Source organism: Sorex fumeus, unplaced genomic scaffold (assembly GCF_029834395.1).
Source record: "Sorex fumeus unplaced genomic scaffold, SorFum_2.1 ptg000063l, whole genome shotgun sequence".
Lineage (NCBI taxonomy): Eukaryota > Metazoa > Chordata > Mammalia > Eulipotyphla > Soricidae > Sorex > Sorex fumeus.
In genome coordinates, this window is record NW_026606120.1 from 32,727,309 (window position 1) to 32,745,437 (window position 18,129).

An 18,129-nucleotide genomic window follows, 5' to 3' on the forward strand; every position below is an offset into this window, starting at 1 on the left:
AGATGACATGCCACTAACCAACAAAGTGGAAATAGAGATTTTTAAAAAATGGAACTATATTAAACTAAGAAGCTTCTGCACCTCAAAAGATATAGTGACCAAAATACAAAGACAATCTACAGAATGGGAAAGGATATTCAACTAATACCCATCTGATAAGGGGTTGATATCAAGGATATACAAGGCACTGGTTGAACTCTACAAGTAGAAAACATACAACCCTGCCAGAGAATGGGGCGATGGAATGAGCAGAAACTTTCTCAAGGAAGAAATATGAATGGCCAAAAGACACATGAAAAAATGCTCTTCATCACTAATAATTAGGGAGATGCAGATCAAAACAACTATGAGATACCACCTCACACCACAGAGACTGGCCCACATCCAAAAGAACAAAAGCAACCAGAGTTGGCATAGATGCAGGGAGAAAGAGACCCTTCTTCATTGCTGGTGGGAATGCTGACTGGTTCAGCCCTTTTGGATAACAGTATGAACTATTCTCAAAAAATTAGAAATTGAGCTCCCATTTGACCCAGAAATACCACTCCTGGGAATATATCCCAGAGTAGCAAAAAAGTATAGTCGAAGTGACATCTGCACTTGTTTTTTCATTGCAGCACTCTTTACAATAGCCAGAATCTGGAAAAAACCTGAGTGCCCGAGAACAGATGACTGGTTAAAGAAACTTTGGTACATCTACACAATGGAATACTATGTAGCTGTTAGAAAAGATGAAGTCATGAAATTTACATACAAGTGGTACTACATGGGAAGTATCATGCTAAGTGAAATGAGTCAGAAAGAGAGGGACAGACATAAAAAGACTGCATTAATCTGGGGGACATAAAATAACAAAATAGGCGATTAATACCCAAGAATAGCTGAGATGAGTACCAGGAGGATTACTCCATGGTTTAGAGGCCAGCCGGGCATGCTAGGGGAAAAGGCAGCTCAGATAGAGAAGAGAACACCAAATAAAGGGTGTTTGGAGGATCCGCTCAGGATGGGAGATGGGTGCTGAAAGTAGACTATAAACTGAACACGATGGCCACTCAATACCTGTATTGCAAACCACAACACCCAAAAGGAGAGAGAGAGAGAAAAAGGAAATGCCCTGCCACAGAGTCGGGGTTGGGTGGGGATGGTGGGAGGGATATTGGGATCATTGGTGGTGGACAATGGGCACTGGTGGAGGGATCGGTACTCGATCATTATATAAATAAAACGCAAGCACAGAAGTTTGTAAGTCTACAACTGTACCTCATGGTGTCTCACTAATAAAAAAAAATTTTTTAACAGCAAGAAACCAAAGCAAGCAGAAGGAAACAAAACTTACAAAATAAATCAACAAAATAGAAACTTTAAAAAAAAATCCAAAATATCAATGAAACCAAGAGCTGTTTTTTTTGAAAGAATAAATAAGATTTAGAAACCATTAGCAAGACTCACAAAGAAAGAAAAAGTTAAAAACCTAACAAACCAATCAAAAATGAAAAGGGGGATGTCAGAACAGATACCACAGAGATTTAAAGGATCATCAGGGATTACTTTGAAAATCTTTATGCCATGAAACTGAAGAACCTAAAAGAAATGGATAAATCTCTAACTTCCTATAACCTTCCAAAGTTGAATCAAGATGAAAGTGCACATGAACAGGCCAGTTACTATCAAGTAAATGGAAACAGTCATCAAAAGTCTTCCCCAAAACAAAGTCCCAGGCCCAGATGTGTTTACTAGCATGTTCTTCCAAATGTTTAAAGACCGACTCTCAATGCTTTTCAGGCTCTTTAAGAAAGTGAATGACATTACAGTGGGTAGGGTTTGCCCTGCATGCAGTCAACTCAGGTTTGATTCCTGGAACTCCATATGGTTCCCCTAAACTTGCCAGGAATGATGCAGTGCCAGGAATTAAGCACTCAAAAAAGCTGGGTATGCTCCCCCCGCCACATACCAAGAAAGTGAAGAATTCTCTTGCACAATGTCTATGAAACAAACATTATCCTGATATCAAAAGCTGACAAAAACATTAGCAAAAAGGAAAGAAAAAGCCATAGACCTATATCTCTGATGAACAAAGATACAAATATCCTCAACAAAATATTAGCAAACCGAATCTGAAAATACCTCAACAAGATCAGCACCATGACCAAGTAGGATTCCTCCAGAGATGCAAGGATGGTTTAATACACACAACTCAATCAACGAAATACATCATATCAAATACAAAGGAAAATAAAAATCATATGATCATATCATAGCTACAGAGAAAGCATTTTACAAGATCTAACACCCATTCATGATTAAAATGTTCAATAAAATGCAGGGCTGAATGAGTTTTTCTCGACATACATAAGGCTATTTACAGGAAAGGGCCACAGGAAACATTTCCAATGGTGAAAACTGTAAAGTCTTCCCTCTAAGATCAGGCACAAAAAAAAGGATGCCCACACTCACCACTACTATTCAATATGGTATCGGAATTACTTGCCATACTATTTAGGCAAGAAAAAGTATTAAGGGAATCTAATCTGGGTTGGCTGTGTGCCAGGCAAGTACCCTACTTGCTGTACTATTCTTACACCCCACCCCAGCTTTTCTTATGGGATTGTTTGAAATACTGTTTTTCCAGCCTTTGGCTTTGAGCCTGAGTTTGCCCTAATTAAATGTGTCTCTTATAGACTGCAGGAAGTTGGGTTCAGTTTTATGATCTATCCTGTCACTCAGTGTCTCTTGTTTGGTGCCTGTAGGTCATTGACATTGAATGAGATCATTGACATGTAGAAGTTTGTACTATAGGTACTGAGAGGTTATCATGTTTGTCATTTTACCTCCCTTCAGCACTGAGTTCTTGTCCAGAGTGATCATTTCCAGCTATCCTTGTCATAATGGTCCCTTCTCTATCCTAAGCCTCCCCGCCCCCCATCAACCCACACCAGCACCACCACTTTTGGCAAGCTTTCAGCCATGAACCATTCTTCCTCTCCCTTGTTTCTACTCATCTTGGGTATTAGTCTCATATTTTTTTTAATCCCACAAATGAATGTAATCGTTCTTTGTCTGTCCCTATCTCTTTTACCTTCAGCTGTTTTTAGAAAGTACTTATATAGTTGAGTACTATACTTCTTCCAATTCACTGATGTAGCTGAATTTCTTTACATAATTACTGGTGCTTTATGGGAGTTAGCTTGACTTGAGAGATCAGAGCTCTAATGCTTCCATTTACAGTATCAGGCTCGTGGGTGTGACCTACTGACTTCTGGCAGTTACCAATGACTTATGAAGGAGGACAGAGGCCAGCCAGTGTTCAGGCTCAATGAAGCAGCCTGTTACAGTCATAGTATAACTTCTTTTGATTCTGGGTATGAGTTCCATGGAAGTCAGTCAGAGAAAACTACAAAACTGTTAAACAGGGAAGGGTAAATAGTGATGAATAAAGAGAGAAAAATAAAGATGACAAAAAATAAATCTTATTCAAACCATGCTACTGAACAAAAGTTCTAAAATAGGTAAAAAAATCAAATTCCAATAAAGACAACAAAGTCATCAAGCCACCAATCATTCCAAATGAAATTAATGTTATAAAAGAAAAACAAAACATATTTAAAATGCTAAAAACAATAGGCTAAAAAAAGGTAACAGAATTAAAGTGAGAAGAGGTAGTTTTGAAAGAAATCAGAAATTGTTAGTATAGCAAAACCATTACCAACTGGGACCCACGAACCCCAGAGAAGCCATATGGCCCCATCTAAAAGGTCAGCAAAATCTTGACTCACCACAAGCAACCTTCGAGAATAGCCTACCACTGTGTCAGCAAAACCACATCCCACCAATGGGTTAACAGCCAAGATACATAAAGCACTGGTAGAACTTTACAGGTTAGAAAATAAATCCAAATTCATCAAAGTATAGTGAAACAGATTAAAAAAAACTTCCTCAAAGAAGAAATACAAACGGTCAAAACCCATATGAAAAAATGGCTGGAGCGATAGCACAGCGGTAGGGCGTTTGCCTTGCACGCAGCCAACATGGCCGACCTGAGTTCGATTCCTCCGCCCCGCTCGGAGAGCCCGGCAAGCTACCGAGAGTATCTCGCCCGCATGGCAGGGCCTGGCAAGCTACCCATGACGTATTCGATATGCCAAACACAGTAACAACAAAGTCTCCAATGGAGAAATGGAGACGTTACTGGGCCCGCTCGAGCAAATCGATGATCAACGGGAGGGCCTTTACTTTACTTATATTACTAATCATCAGAGAAATGCAAATTGAAACAGCAATGAGAAATCATCTCACGCTAGTGAGACTGGCACACTTCACAAAGAGAAGCAATCTCTGGGGCTTCTCAGAATGGGGACAGGCAGATCCCCTCTCTGCCTGAAGGTCCAGCAGCCCACAGCCATACCCAACACTTTCTGACGGCCAGCTCCACAAGTCACCAAATCAATCCAGCATCTCTGGGCTACCTCCAGAGTTCATAGCACTGTCAGCCCAGTAGGGTCAGAGCAAGTGGGCAAGTTGCAAGGAAGCACACCAAGCTCAGTGAGTGAAAACAATAACATAGAAGGCTCAACTAGCACCAACCAGCCCAGTAAATCCTCAGACAATGACTTTAGTCATTGTGAGATATGACAATTACTACAAATTGACTTTTATTGATTTAAGTTTTATAATTCCATTTGCCTTTGTGTTGTAACACAATATTTTTTTTGGGAGGGGTCACACCAGCAATGCACAGGGGTTACTCCTGGCTCATGCACTCAAGAATTACTCCTGGCAGTGCTCCGGTGACCATATGGGATGCTGGGAATCGAACCTGGGTCAGCCGCGTGCAAGGCAAACCCGCATGTGCTGTTGCTCCAGCCCCCTGTAACACAATATGAAGTAAATTTGTTTTCCAAAAAGTTTGAGCCAGCTGGTATGCCCATCAGCATTGGATGAGGATTCCTTTTCCCTCAATCACCCCCAGGACTGGTTGTTTTTGTTATGATGTGTGCCAATCTCACTGGTGTGAGCTATTATCTCATGGTGGTTCTGTTTTCCTTTTCCCACTAATGTGATGCAGAGCAATTAGCCATATACCTACTGGCCATCTGTTTGATTGCTTTGGAGAAATTTCTGTTCAACTCTTCTCTGAAGTTGCTTTTTGTTCTTGTTCAGTTTTTTGTTTTAAATATCTTTGAAAAAATAAATTAAAAAAATAAATAAATATCTTTGATAAAACCCAGCTCCTGGAAGTGCGCGACCGCATTAGCGGACGCGCGACTTCTTATTATCTCATTCCTACTTTGGACAAACTGGCAGGCTACCGAATGTAACCTGCCCACACGGCAGAGTCTGGCCAACTCCCTGTGGTGTACCCAATATGCCAAATACCAGTAACAATGATGGGTCTCATTCTCCTAACTCTGAAAGAGCCTTGGATATGGCACTTTTTAAAAAAATCTCAGGGCTAGGACGAAGGAGACGTTACTGGGGCCTGCTCAAGGCAATCGACGAATAACAGGATGGTCGTGATCAAGATCGTGATATTAATCCTTTGTCAGTTGAGTGGTCACTGTCACTGTCTGTCACTATCCTCCTGTTGTTCATCGATTTGCTTGAGCAGGCCCAGTAACATCACCATTGTGACACTTTTTACTGTGTTTGGTATATCGAATATGTCACGGGTAGCTTGCCAGGCTTTGCCATGCGGACAATACATTCTCAGTAGCTTGCTGGGCTCTCCAAGACGGGCGGAGGAATCGAACCTGGGTCAGCCAGGTTGGTCGTGTGCAAGGCAAACGCCCTACCCGCTTGCTCCCTGGTTTGTTGGTTTGTTTGTTTTTAATTCTGGATATTGTTTCTTGTGCAGAATCTTCTTAATTGAACTGTCTTTGCTCCTGTTTGCTTGGCCATTGAGACTGAATTAATGAAGATGCTTCGAGAGTCAATGTTATAAAGTGTTCCACCCAAGTTTTCCTCCATATATATTATGAATTCAGGACAAATATCAAGGTCTTTATTTTGACTTGATTTTTTATTTTGTGTGAGAAAGGGGTATGAGTTTTTTGTTTTGTTCTGTTTTTTAACAGGTGATCAGTTTTCCAAAAGCATTTGTTAAATAAGCTTTCCTTGCTCCACTTCATACACTTTGCTTCATTGTCAAAGATTAGCTATTCATATACTAAATCACTTGTTTCTGGGCTCTTGATTCTATTTCTTTTATCTAAGGGTCTGTCTTTCATCTGCAGTTGTCTGTTCATTGCAGCACTGTTTACAATAGCTAGAATCTGGAAAAAACCTGAGTGCCCAAGAACAGATGACTGGTTAAAGAAGCTTTGGTACATCTACACAATGGAATACTATGTAGCTGTCAGAAAGGATGAAGTCATGAAATTTACATACAAGTGGTACTACATGGAAATCATCATGCTAAGTGAAATGAGTCAGAAAGAGAGGGATAGAAATAGAAAGACTGCATTCATCTGGGGAACATAAAGTAACAAAATAGGAGACTAACAACCAAGAATAGCCAAGATAAGTACCAGGAGGATTACTCCATAGCTTTGAGGACAGCCGCACACGCTAGGGGAAAAGGCAGCTCAAATAGAGAAGGGAGCACGAAATAAAGGGGGTTGGGAGGTTCCTCTCAGGATGGGAAATGCGTGATGAGAGTAGACTATAGTCCAAACAAGATTGCCACTCAATGTCTCTTTTACAAACCACAGCACCCAAAAGGAGAGAGATAACAAAAGGGAATGCCCTTCCACACAGGTAGGGTGGGTTGGGGGTCATGGGGGTGGAGGGATACTGGGATCAGTGGTGGTGGAGAATGGGCACTGGTGGAGGGATGGGTATTCGATCATTGTATAACTGAAACCCAAGCACAAAACTTTGTAAGTCTACAACTGTACCTCATGGTGTTTCACTAATAAAAATTTAAGGAAAAAAATACACAAATAAAATAAATACTTTAATAATGGAAAAAAAAGGGTCTGTCTTTATTCCAGCACCATACTGTTTAGATTACTATAGCTTTATACTATAACTTAAAGTTGGAGAAAGGGATGCTTTCCCATCTTCCCCTTCCCTCGGATTGCTTTTGCTGTTCCATGAAGGAGGTAGTTATTAGTTCACATAAATTTCAATAGCATTTGTTCTAGATACTTTTTGAAAGCTAAAGGTATTTTTATAGAAACTGCAGTGACTATATTGCTTTGCGCAGGACTGTCATTTTGACAATATGATCCTTCTGATTCATGAACAGGAGATGTATTTCCATTTCCTTGTGTCTTCTTTTATTCTTCCTAGTAGTGATTTTGCATGTCATCCTTGTGCAGGGGCCATGCTAATCTTCTCTGTATCATTCCAACTTTAGTATATGTGCTGCCAAAGCGAGCTTCAGGGATAGCACAGAGGTAGGGCGTTTGCCTTAGGGTGTGCAGCCGGCTGGCCAAGCCGGGTTAAATTCCTCCACCCCTCTCAGAGCTACCGAGACTATCTCGCCCACACGCCAAAGCCTGGCAAGCTACCCGTGACATATTCAATATACCAAACACAGTAACAACAAGTCTCACGATGGAGACATTACTGGGCCCGCTCAAGCAAAATCGATGAACAACGGGAGGACAGTGACAGTGACAGTGGTGATTTATAGTTTTTCATTTATAAGACTTTCACGTGTTTGGGTAAGCTGACTCCAGGGCCCTTGATTTATTTGTTTTGAGGCATAATATAAATGGTATTTTTTCCCGAATTTTTCTTTCTTCTTTGTTTGCATACAGAAATGCCATGGATTCTTGTAGGTTAATTTTGCATTTCAGCCTTTACTGTATGAGTTTGTTGTTTCTAAAATATTTTTGGTAGTCTTTAGGATTTTATGAATATAGTATCATGTCATCTAAAAAAATGGTAGTTTGACTTCTTTTTTAATCCAGGTGTCTTTGCTATTTCTTTCTTGCCTGGTTGCTATGACAAGGAATTTCAATACTACACTGACTGTCTACAGTGGGCAACCTTATACTGAGGTAAGATCATTATATCCCTATTTTTGAGATTTTTTTTCTTTTTAATGAATGGGTATTGGATCTTGTCAAAAGCTTTCTCTGTATCTACTGAGACGATTATAATTTTTTCATTATATTGATATGGTGTGTTACAGGGACTGAATTGCATATATTAAACTATTCTTTTTTATTTTATATATTTATTTTTATTGAATCACTGTGAGATACAATTACAAAGCTTTCATGTTTGAGTTTCAGTCATATAATGATCGAGCACCCATCTCTCCACCAGTGCACATTTTCCAACACCAATGTCCCCAACCCTCCCCCTGCTTCTATGACATTCTTTCTCTACTTTTGGGCATTATGGCTTGCAATATAGATACTGCAAGGCTATCACTTTTGGTCCTTTATCTACTTTTGGCACACATCTCCCATCCTGAACGATCCCTCCAATCATCGTTGACTTAGTAATCCCTTCTCTATTCCAGCTGCCTTCTCCCTCAGCTCATGAGGCAGGCTTCCAACTATAAAGCAATATTCCTGGTCCTTGTGTCTACTGTCACTGAGTGTCAGTATTAAACTATTCTTAAATCCCTCAGGAAAATTCTTCTTGATCAGAGAGAGGACCAATAAAGATACATTGAGGATCTGTCTAGTGGCCAAAGTGGGTTGTTGAAGTATACCACTATGATTGCATTTCTGAAAGGCCAGGCAGGTAGAATCAAGGGCTCTGCATTGAATTATAAGTCATATCATTGAATTCAGGAATGCCAGTCTGCTCCACAGGTCAGGAGTAAATGCCTCCTGTGAAGATGCAGACACACATTTCTTCCCCTCTTCAAATTCACCCCAAATATACAAAGACATCCTAACTGTAGTTTTCTAACCACACAACAACACACAAGTAATAAATTCAAAATGCAAAAGTCACCATGGTAAAGCAACACAGAAACGACCTAGCTTAGTGCATGAAGATGGTAGTCCTGATGACCTAACAAGTCATAATGACCTACATAAGCTCACTGAGAAGGAATTTAGAATGGAATTGTGGAGGATGAATAAGGAGCTCAAAGAAACAATGGAAGAACCACCAATAAAATACAAGAGGACATGAAAGCACAAATGAGGAAAATACAAATTAAAATACAAACAAATGACAGATATGAAAAACCTGGCAGGTGAAATTAAAAACTCACTAGAAGGTCTCAGCAGCAGAGATAACAGCTGCTGAGGACAGAATCAGTGAGCTCCAAGATGAGGTACAGAAAATCTTCAGAAAAAAGCAAAATATGGAAGAGAGCATGATATGACTCAAAATAAACCAATAGATGAAAAGAGAACTTTGAGATAAATTCAAGGGGAACAGCATACGAATCACTTGAGTCCCAGAGTTCTGGAAGACACTACATTGCCAGAGATCTCTCCAGACCCGTATTGAGCCAATTCCACCGGGGCACCCCAGATGGAGCAGGTGTGCTCTTCCTACCTGCTCCAGATGAAACCTGCGACCAAGAGTTTCCAGAAGCAAGGTCCAGGTATGTGGGTTCCAGGACTACGACTCCAGGCCTCATGGCAACAGCAGAGGCGTTGGGCTATCCCTCCCCACACGCTCATCAGCCAGGCTGTCACCCCCAGGATGTGCCTCTGGGCGCCATCTCAGCACACCAATGGTCCTGGTTCAGAGATTCCCAACTGAATCCCAAAATGGATTAGCTCCCTACAGAGATGTCTCTGGACCCCAACCATTTACAATTTTAGAATTCCAGAAGTGTGTGGCCACCTTCATGGCTGCACAGCCTCTCATAATATTCAAAGTGAGCAATAGAAAATATTAATTATTCAGCATCTACCCCTGGCAGGCAGACTTGAATGGTGGAGGGAAAATTCAAGAAAACTATAATGCCCCAAAGTAGACACAGAGTATGGGGGAAATTGTCTGCGATGGAGGCAGGGTAAGGACTAGGGTTGGGTGGGGGTGGGGGGAATACCAGGGACATTGGTGGTGGAAAATGTGCACTGGTGGAGGGATGGATGTTCCATCATTGTAAGGCTGAAGCTCAAACATGAAAGCTCTGTAACTGTATCTCATGGTGATTCAATTAACAAAAAGAAAGAAACATTAAAAAAGAGGGTTTAGGATGTAGTTAAGTGGTTTTAGTAGTTTGAGGGTGCACTTACACTGTGCGTGGAGGCATGAATTTGATCACGGAGAAGGAGGGAAAGGAGGATCTGTCAAAGATGAATCCTGCCTATCTAAGTGACTCTAAAATATTTAACCAGTCATGTTTGAAATGTTAAAGGGTATCATAAATGGCGGAGGAAAGGATGAAGCCTGATCTAGTCTACTATTACAGAGCATAAGCAAAGATTTGATCGTTCTGTCACTTTAATTCTGAAGCTACTCTGCAGAGTTGGTTGTAAGCTGATCATTTTGTTTAATGGAAATGAAAGTTTACCTGAGTTTATATAAACAGAGTGTGTGCTTTATTTACTATGTTCTACTATCAGTCTCCTGCCTCCGCACCTGGCTATCCTCACTGGTACCCCTGGCGGGGGGGGGGGGGGGGTTGAGTTTCCCTCCCCGTCCTGAGCAGAGCCCCGGAAGCCGAAGACCTCCGGAATCCAGCCACAGCCATGCTCAAGGCCACTCTCCAAATGCTCAGATGAGCCTCACACAAGGAACCGGCAGAGGAACCCAGGTGTGCATGTGGGACCTGGGGCTGAGATCTCCAAGTCTGCTCGGATCGGGACTGGGCCTCCACCCAGATCCCCCTTTTTCCAGTAGCTAGGCAGTCACACCCACAAACTGCCCCCAGCCTCATGCAATCCCATCATCGGCCAAGATCCAGAAACTATAAAACAAAGCTCCCGGAAGGGCACAGCCACATTTGCGGCTGCTTGACCTCTTATAGTACAGTTCTCCCTCTCGAAGAATCCAGCAAGCTACTGAGACTATCCTGCCCGCACGGCAGAGCTTGGCAAGCTCTTCGTGGTGTATTTGATATGCCAAAAACAGAAACAATAATGGATCTCATTTCCCTGAACCTGAAAGAGCCTCCAATGCGGTACCATTGGGAAGGACAAGTAAAAAGAGACTGCTAAAATCTCAGGCCTAGGATGAATGGAGACGTTACTGGCACCCACTCGAGCAAATTGATGAACAATGAGATGACAGTGATACTATCACACCAAGTTCAAGACCTGTAACTCATTTAATACAAGTAAGAATTTTAAGGGCTGATAATAGTCTATTTTGAGCTGTCAGTAGACACAGAGTCAAATCTTTCCCCTAAAAAACATGAACAACTCCAAATCACCCATGCCTCTCCCTTTTTAATTAATGTCAACATGATACAATGATTAAGGGCTGTGGGAGTCAAACTACTGAGGTTAAACACCCCCCCCCCCATACACTAGGGCTGTGACCACCTTGGGAGAGTTATTTAATCTCTCTGAACTTCAGTTTCTACCTCTAAAAAAGGAGGAAAACCAATAGGGTGACAGTTAATAGTAAAATGTATCAGTATACAAAAAGCATCAGACATAGGACGGACATACTGCAAGTATTCAAAAATTATTAACTAATTATTAACTAATTATTAACCAATATCATTCATTATGATGTTTCTAATAAAAATAAGTTGATGGCTTTCTCTAAGATTTCTCCACTAGTTAGAAACTTTCTTGGCAAGTCTAAATGCCTGTGAGCAAAACTGCCCATGAAAACAAGGGAGCCAACAGTGAGAACAAGCATCAATGTCTTGGACAGGCCACATGATACACAAATCTGACAGCTCCTGAATTATTTACTTTACCCATGGTGTGTTTGATATGCCAAAAACAGTAACAATAACAGGTCTCATTCCCCTGACCCTGAAAGAGCCTCCTCCAATACACAGTGTTGGGAAAGAAGAGTAAGGAGAGGCTGTTAAAATCTCAGGGTTGGGATGAATGGAGAGGTTACTGGTGCCTGCTCAAGTGATACCACAAATATTAGAGTTAGAGGTTTCAAAAATTTGCTAATCCAGTTTCTACTACATTAAAAATATGGCAATAAAAGAGCTTGGCAGCTTCAAGTCACAGGTTGTATCAAATCCTAGTTAACAATCAAAATAACAATAAATGTGGTATAGATCTTAATGATTACGTTACATTATACTTGTGATCTGTTCTTTTTAGAGCAGCAAATAAGAGTCTACATGAGTGAGAACCAAATTTAAATAATCTATAAACTCTGAATATAACCTGGAAATCTCACCCTCTTTTTGTTTACAAGACCAAACACAGCATAGTACATAATTTGAAATCCAAATACATCACATAGGAAACTAGATTTCAATCCTATCTATACCTATATTAGCTATGTGGCTCAAAATATTTCATTTCTCTCTAAAAGGAAAGGACTGTGATATCAATCTCTTTTGGGGAAAATTACTAAATGAGATAAATATTAACCATAAATAGTAGCTGGAATATCCACAAATAAAAGAAAGTATTGCTTATTTTGAATTTCTCCTACACACATACACTTACACACACACCAACACACACACACACACACACACACCATTTTTAAAAAGAAGATGAGGCAAGGAATAAGGATAAAAGCATCAAAAGAAAAGCATTTCAAAAAATTTTATATAAGGGTAGGGAAATTCTGCTACCAAGGAGAAAGTGAGAATACATAGATCACCAAAGCAAAGTAGTATGCAGAAATGTCATAGATACTTACCAACATAAGGAATCCAAGGAAAAATTTATTTCTAAGTTAGTATCAAAAGAGAAGTCTGTATGTAATTAAGAGACCCAGGGAAAGTGCAGCCATGATGCAAACTCACCAAACCAGAGCAGGCCCTGAGACACTATAATTTAAAATAATATTATAAGTTAGCTGATATTTAGAATAACAAATCTAAAATAGAGGCCATAAATTCTATGGAGTTTTACACGTACCACTAACACAATTTATGTTTTTAATTTTGTGTCCACTGCGATAAAAGCAAATTGTGATAATGATACTTCAACAGCCTGAGAGCATGTTTTACATGTATGAGGGTCAGTGACCCCAACCCCTGAGCAGGAAGCTGCCTCTGAAGACCAACAGCCACCCTCCAAAAAAGAAAAAAAAATGCCATCTAAAGGATGTGAAAATAAGTGTACAGAGTAAGAAACACATGTTTATTCTATAACTCAACATATACCTACGGATGACTAAACTAAATAAAAAAAGATTTTGATAACATTGGTGATTAAAAAAATGAAAGAAGAATATCAGTTTTGTCTATAAAATTAGCAACTAACATAAAACTGTCATGCTAGTAAGAATACAGTTAGTCATTCAGGTAAAGGTTTGTGGAAATGTAACTATTAGAACCTTTGTACAGTAATAAAATACACTGTCACCCAAAATCCACTTCTAGGAATTTAACATAAGACTTCACACAGGAGGTGGGCTTGAGCAAGAGCCTCTCCCTCCCAGGTAGGTCCCAGCAGCCCCCATATCTGAGATACTTCTCAGAGGTATCCCTTTCTATCATTCAGTGAGGACAAGCAAAGAAGACAGAGAGCAACCTCTAGCTTAATCCCTCAGCATCTTCTAGGGGGGTTAACTACAAAGACTAGACCCCAGCCCAGCAAAAGCACCAGAAAACTGATGGAGAAGACATGTAGAAATTGACCAACGAGCAAAAACAATACCACTGAACACATAAACACACACACAAATCCTCAGACAGCATCTCTACTGACACCATAATGAGGGTGTTCACTGTGTTCAAAGAAATGATAGCACAGGCAGTCAGCAAAGCACAGAAATGTCTGAGATTTGAAATAAACTACTACAGTTAAAAATGACAGAAATGAAGGGGCTGGAGCGATAGCACAGCAGGTAGGGCATTTGCCTTGCATGCGGCCGACCAGGGTACAATTCCCAGCATCCCATATGGTCCCCCGAGTACCGCCAGGAGTAATTCCTGAATGCATGAACCAGGAGTAACCCATGTGCATCGCTGGATGTGACCCAAAAAGCTAAAAAAAAAAAAGACAGAAATGAAGAACATGGTAGGTGATATTTTAAAAAAATCAGCAGAAGTTCTGAACAGTAGAATAACAGAAACTGAGCAAAAAGATTGAAGAGTTACAAAATGTTAAGGAAGAAACTGCTAGAAAACAGCAGAATGTGGAAAATAGTCTGAAAATAAATGAATAGCATATCAGAGAACTATGGTATGAGTTCAAGAGAAACAATATAAGAATCACTGGAGTCCCTAGAGAATAAGAAGGCAAATGTGCTGAAGAAATAGTAGTTAAAGAAATCATGAAGAATGTCCCAGAGAGTTTACAGGTACCAAGATTCAAGAGACCCAAAGGGTCCCAGTGAAAATAGACCCAATTAGGAAAATTAGGAAAACTCCAAAACACATGATACTCTAAATGACAAAATACAAATATAGAGACAGAATACTGAAAGTAGCAAGATCAAAAAAGGAACATATATACAAAGGAAAGCCTCTAAGATGTATAGCAGATCTATCAGATGAGACTCTACAAGCCAGAAGAATATGGAAGAGTATAGAACAAAAACTCAACAAAATGAACGCCTCACCAAGAATATACCATCCATCTAGATTTTCATTCAGATTTGAAGGCACTATACAGAGCTTCAGGACAGGCAACCCTTAGGGAATACATTGCCTTGAAACCAGTTTTGCAAAAAGCATTAAAAGAGCTCCTTTAAATGACGGGAGAAACTTGCCATCATGTCGCATTGAAAATGACACTCACTACTGTTGTATATGGTTGTCCTCTATTAGATTAAGAAAGGTTAAAAACAGCAATTTATCATCACAAATGGACTTTTATTGATTTATATTCTGATAATTCTACTTGCAACTCATTAAAGGGTTTTTTGGACCAAGTAATAAGAAAACTTAATTATGTAAAGGAAATAGGTAGTATACTTTATTGTATTAAATGAATTGAATTTCTTTTTTTTCATAGGTCAAATTATACAGCAATCAATCAGTACATATTGACTTTTGTTGACTTATTTTCTGATAATTCCATCTGCATGCATCCTTTAAGTTTGGTTGGAGCAAGTAACATAAAATAAATTTGTCTGGAGAGTGGCAGGGAACCTGAAGAAAGTGGTAGAGAGAAGGGAACATTGGTAATGGGATTGGTAATGGAGCACTGTATGTCTGAAACAACTTTATTATGAAAAATTTTGTAAACAATGTCTTAATTAAAAATGCTAATAAACTAAATCACCAGCAAAAAGCAAATAATTGAATAATTTGTAATGCAGTCACATGCAGAAATACAATGAACTACAAGTCTTTTTAACATTTTGTGAAGCCTTAAAATATCTTGTGAGGAAAATGCTCCAAAAAATACATAACTTATGCAAAGTTCTCCCTGTGTACTAACAGAGACTCTCAGGGGAATGAACAAGTACAGTGTTCACACACTAAGACACTAAGTGTCTGCATATCTAGGAGGTAGAGCAGGACCCTGAAAACTGAACAAGCAAAACATGCAAAAAATGTACAAGTATACTATGAAAAGAACACAGCATACAAAGATAGCTGCTTTTCACACTTGCATTTCACAAAGGGATAGCATTTCGTGTGTTTGGAGTTTATCATCAAACTAAAGTCATTTTTCCGGGGGTATGGTGCCGCCAGCAGGTCAATCTGTACCTGTGAGGCAAGCGCATCAGCGGCCTGATGGCACCACCAGACTTTCAGATACTCCAAAATTGCAGCTGTGCCTTTGGCCAGACCCCAAAAACTTGGGGCAACGTTTACCAAGAAAGTAAACGGCCAAAAGTTAGGTATGTGGGAGACACACCCACAAACCACCTCCGGCTCAGCTATATAATTGGAAGCATGGCCTCTCTGATTCCTGATCTAACTGCTTAACGGCCATGATCCCAGAGATTCAGAAACAAATCTCAGAATACAAAGGCTTTTGGCAGAAATGCGCCCTGTTCCTGAAGTAGGTTACTGGGGCTGGGCCACTCCAGGTGGGAATAGGTTTTGTGCCTTGGCCTGTTCCCCTTGGCGGCCCAGTGACCGCCATCCTCCAGAGGCCACTGGACAGTCAGGTTTGGGCCTGCAGTGACGAGACACACAGGGCCTCACCAGATGGGGGTGGAACCAGCCCTTTCCTCCCCATCCCAGCGAGACCCTGAATCGCTGCCTACAAACGGCCTCTCTGGCTCCTGATCAATCTGCTTAACGGCCATGAATCCAGAGACTCAGAAACAAATCTCGAAACCCAGCGGCTTCTGGCAGAAATGCATTTGGACCGCATACAAAGTGGCCGCCACCTCAGAGCTTATTGGAAAGCCAGGTATGAGCCAGCGGTGACAGGGCAACTGCAGTCTCATGGGAAGGGGGGGCAGTACCAGCTCGTCCTTCATGCCCTACTGAGGTCACGAGTTGCCCCCCACGAGCTACTCTCCGGCACAGCCATAACACCAGACTCACAGAAACCAATCTCTTGATTATCTGGCTCTTTTCAGAAATCCAAAATCGTGGCCACGTGACATTATATGATTCTCAAAACCAGTTATAGAAAATAAAGTATTTCACAATGCCTTTTCAGCAATTCTGATTGTTGGGGGGGGATCACGAGTTGCCCCCCATGAGCAGCTCTCAGGCACAGCCATAACACCAGACTCACAGAATACAATCTCGTAATTATCTGGCTCTTTGCAGAAATCCAAAATCATTATATGATTCTCATAACTAACTATAGAAAACAAAGTATTTCACAGTGCCTTTTCAGCAATTCTGATTGTTGGGGGGGGGGTGTTCTAAACAATAACGGCGCATCTTCTGTCGAAATAATGAATGTAATCAATGTAAAGAAGAGTTAATTGAAAATCATCTGCCTCACAGGCATTGGGAGGGGTGGGAGGGGGGTATATTGGAGTTCATGGTGGTGAGGAATGAGTACTGGTGAAGGGAGAGGTGTTTGATCATTGTCTGACCGAGACTTAAACCTGAAAGTTTAGTAACTTTTCCCACAGTGATTCAATAAATAAATATAAGAAGAAAAATAAATAAATAAAACTATAAAAAAAAAAGTAAGGTGGAATTCATGCCCAAATCAATCAGCTAATCAGTGGCTGAATAAATAGTAGTACTCCTACATAAAAAATAAATAAATAAAAAATAAGTCATTTTTCCACAAAATTCATATAAATTTCAAGATACATGTTTTTATTATCATTTCCAAGTTAAAAAATCATATTTTGAAATTATTTAAAGTAAGTGTAGCACACATATTTCGGAATAGAAGAGAGACCTGCCTGAAGTCCAGGCCACCTGATAGATTGCTCTCTGAAGCCTGATGTCAGGCCTACCTGAGCCTGCAGCCAATTCTGAACACTGAGGGCATCAACTGCCTACTGAGTGGGGAGGCACATAACTACTCAGAACATCATTTGAGCACTGGGTGTGTATCCATGGGGGTGATGAAGGGTAGTGATATGTGGCCAAAATGTGGCCACACAAGAACTACTGGAGTGCCTCTTGTGCACAGTAGATCCTCCAGTGGGAAAACATCCCATGGGGATCAGTGATGCTTTAAGGCCTCTACCTGCCATCAAGGAAAACAAACACCTGTGCAAGTTTATCTTTGTCATCAGTACACATATGAATTCACTGATCTCAGAAAATAACATGGATGAATGTATTACTTCACGTTTATCAGTAGCAGAACCAGAGAAAAGAAACTGCCTAGACAGATTTTATTTCGGAGATAAACAGTCACAGAAGAGGACGCAATCCAGGGAGGAGAAGGGCACTGACAAAGGGATCCAGCAATGCCAGCAATCGGAAAAAGAAAGTTCACTGGACCCAGCCCAAGAGGAAACTCTAGCTGCAGTACAAGGCACATTCCCCTGAAATAAAATACAGTAAATCTGCAGAAAACAAAGGTAAAGAGGTAATCATGAAAGCAGGCACACATTGAAACAGCAAATTAATTTCAACAGGTCACTGATTAGACATGGAGCTGACTTCAACCAGTAGACAAAGCAATGCCCATCATTGTGTTCCATACGCAAGGGTCATGAGACAATGGAAAGGCCCTCATCATTCCATCACAGTCAATGGAAAGGTCATGTCCT

At 40.5% G+C, this 18,129-nt stretch overlaps 1 protein-coding gene and 1 non-coding gene across 2 annotated transcripts in view; both read right to left on the reverse strand.

The window, feature by feature from the left end:
* Window positions 1–18,129, reverse strand: part of FANCC (FA complementation group C) — a 212,984-nt gene that overhangs the window by 156,584 nt on the left and 38,271 nt on the right. The window lies entirely within an intron of this gene.
* On the reverse strand, window positions 7,275–7,377 carry LOC130036279 (U6 spliceosomal RNA). Its single transcript, XR_008794330.1, has one exon. It is a non-coding gene; the product is annotated as a U6 spliceosomal RNA (small nuclear RNA).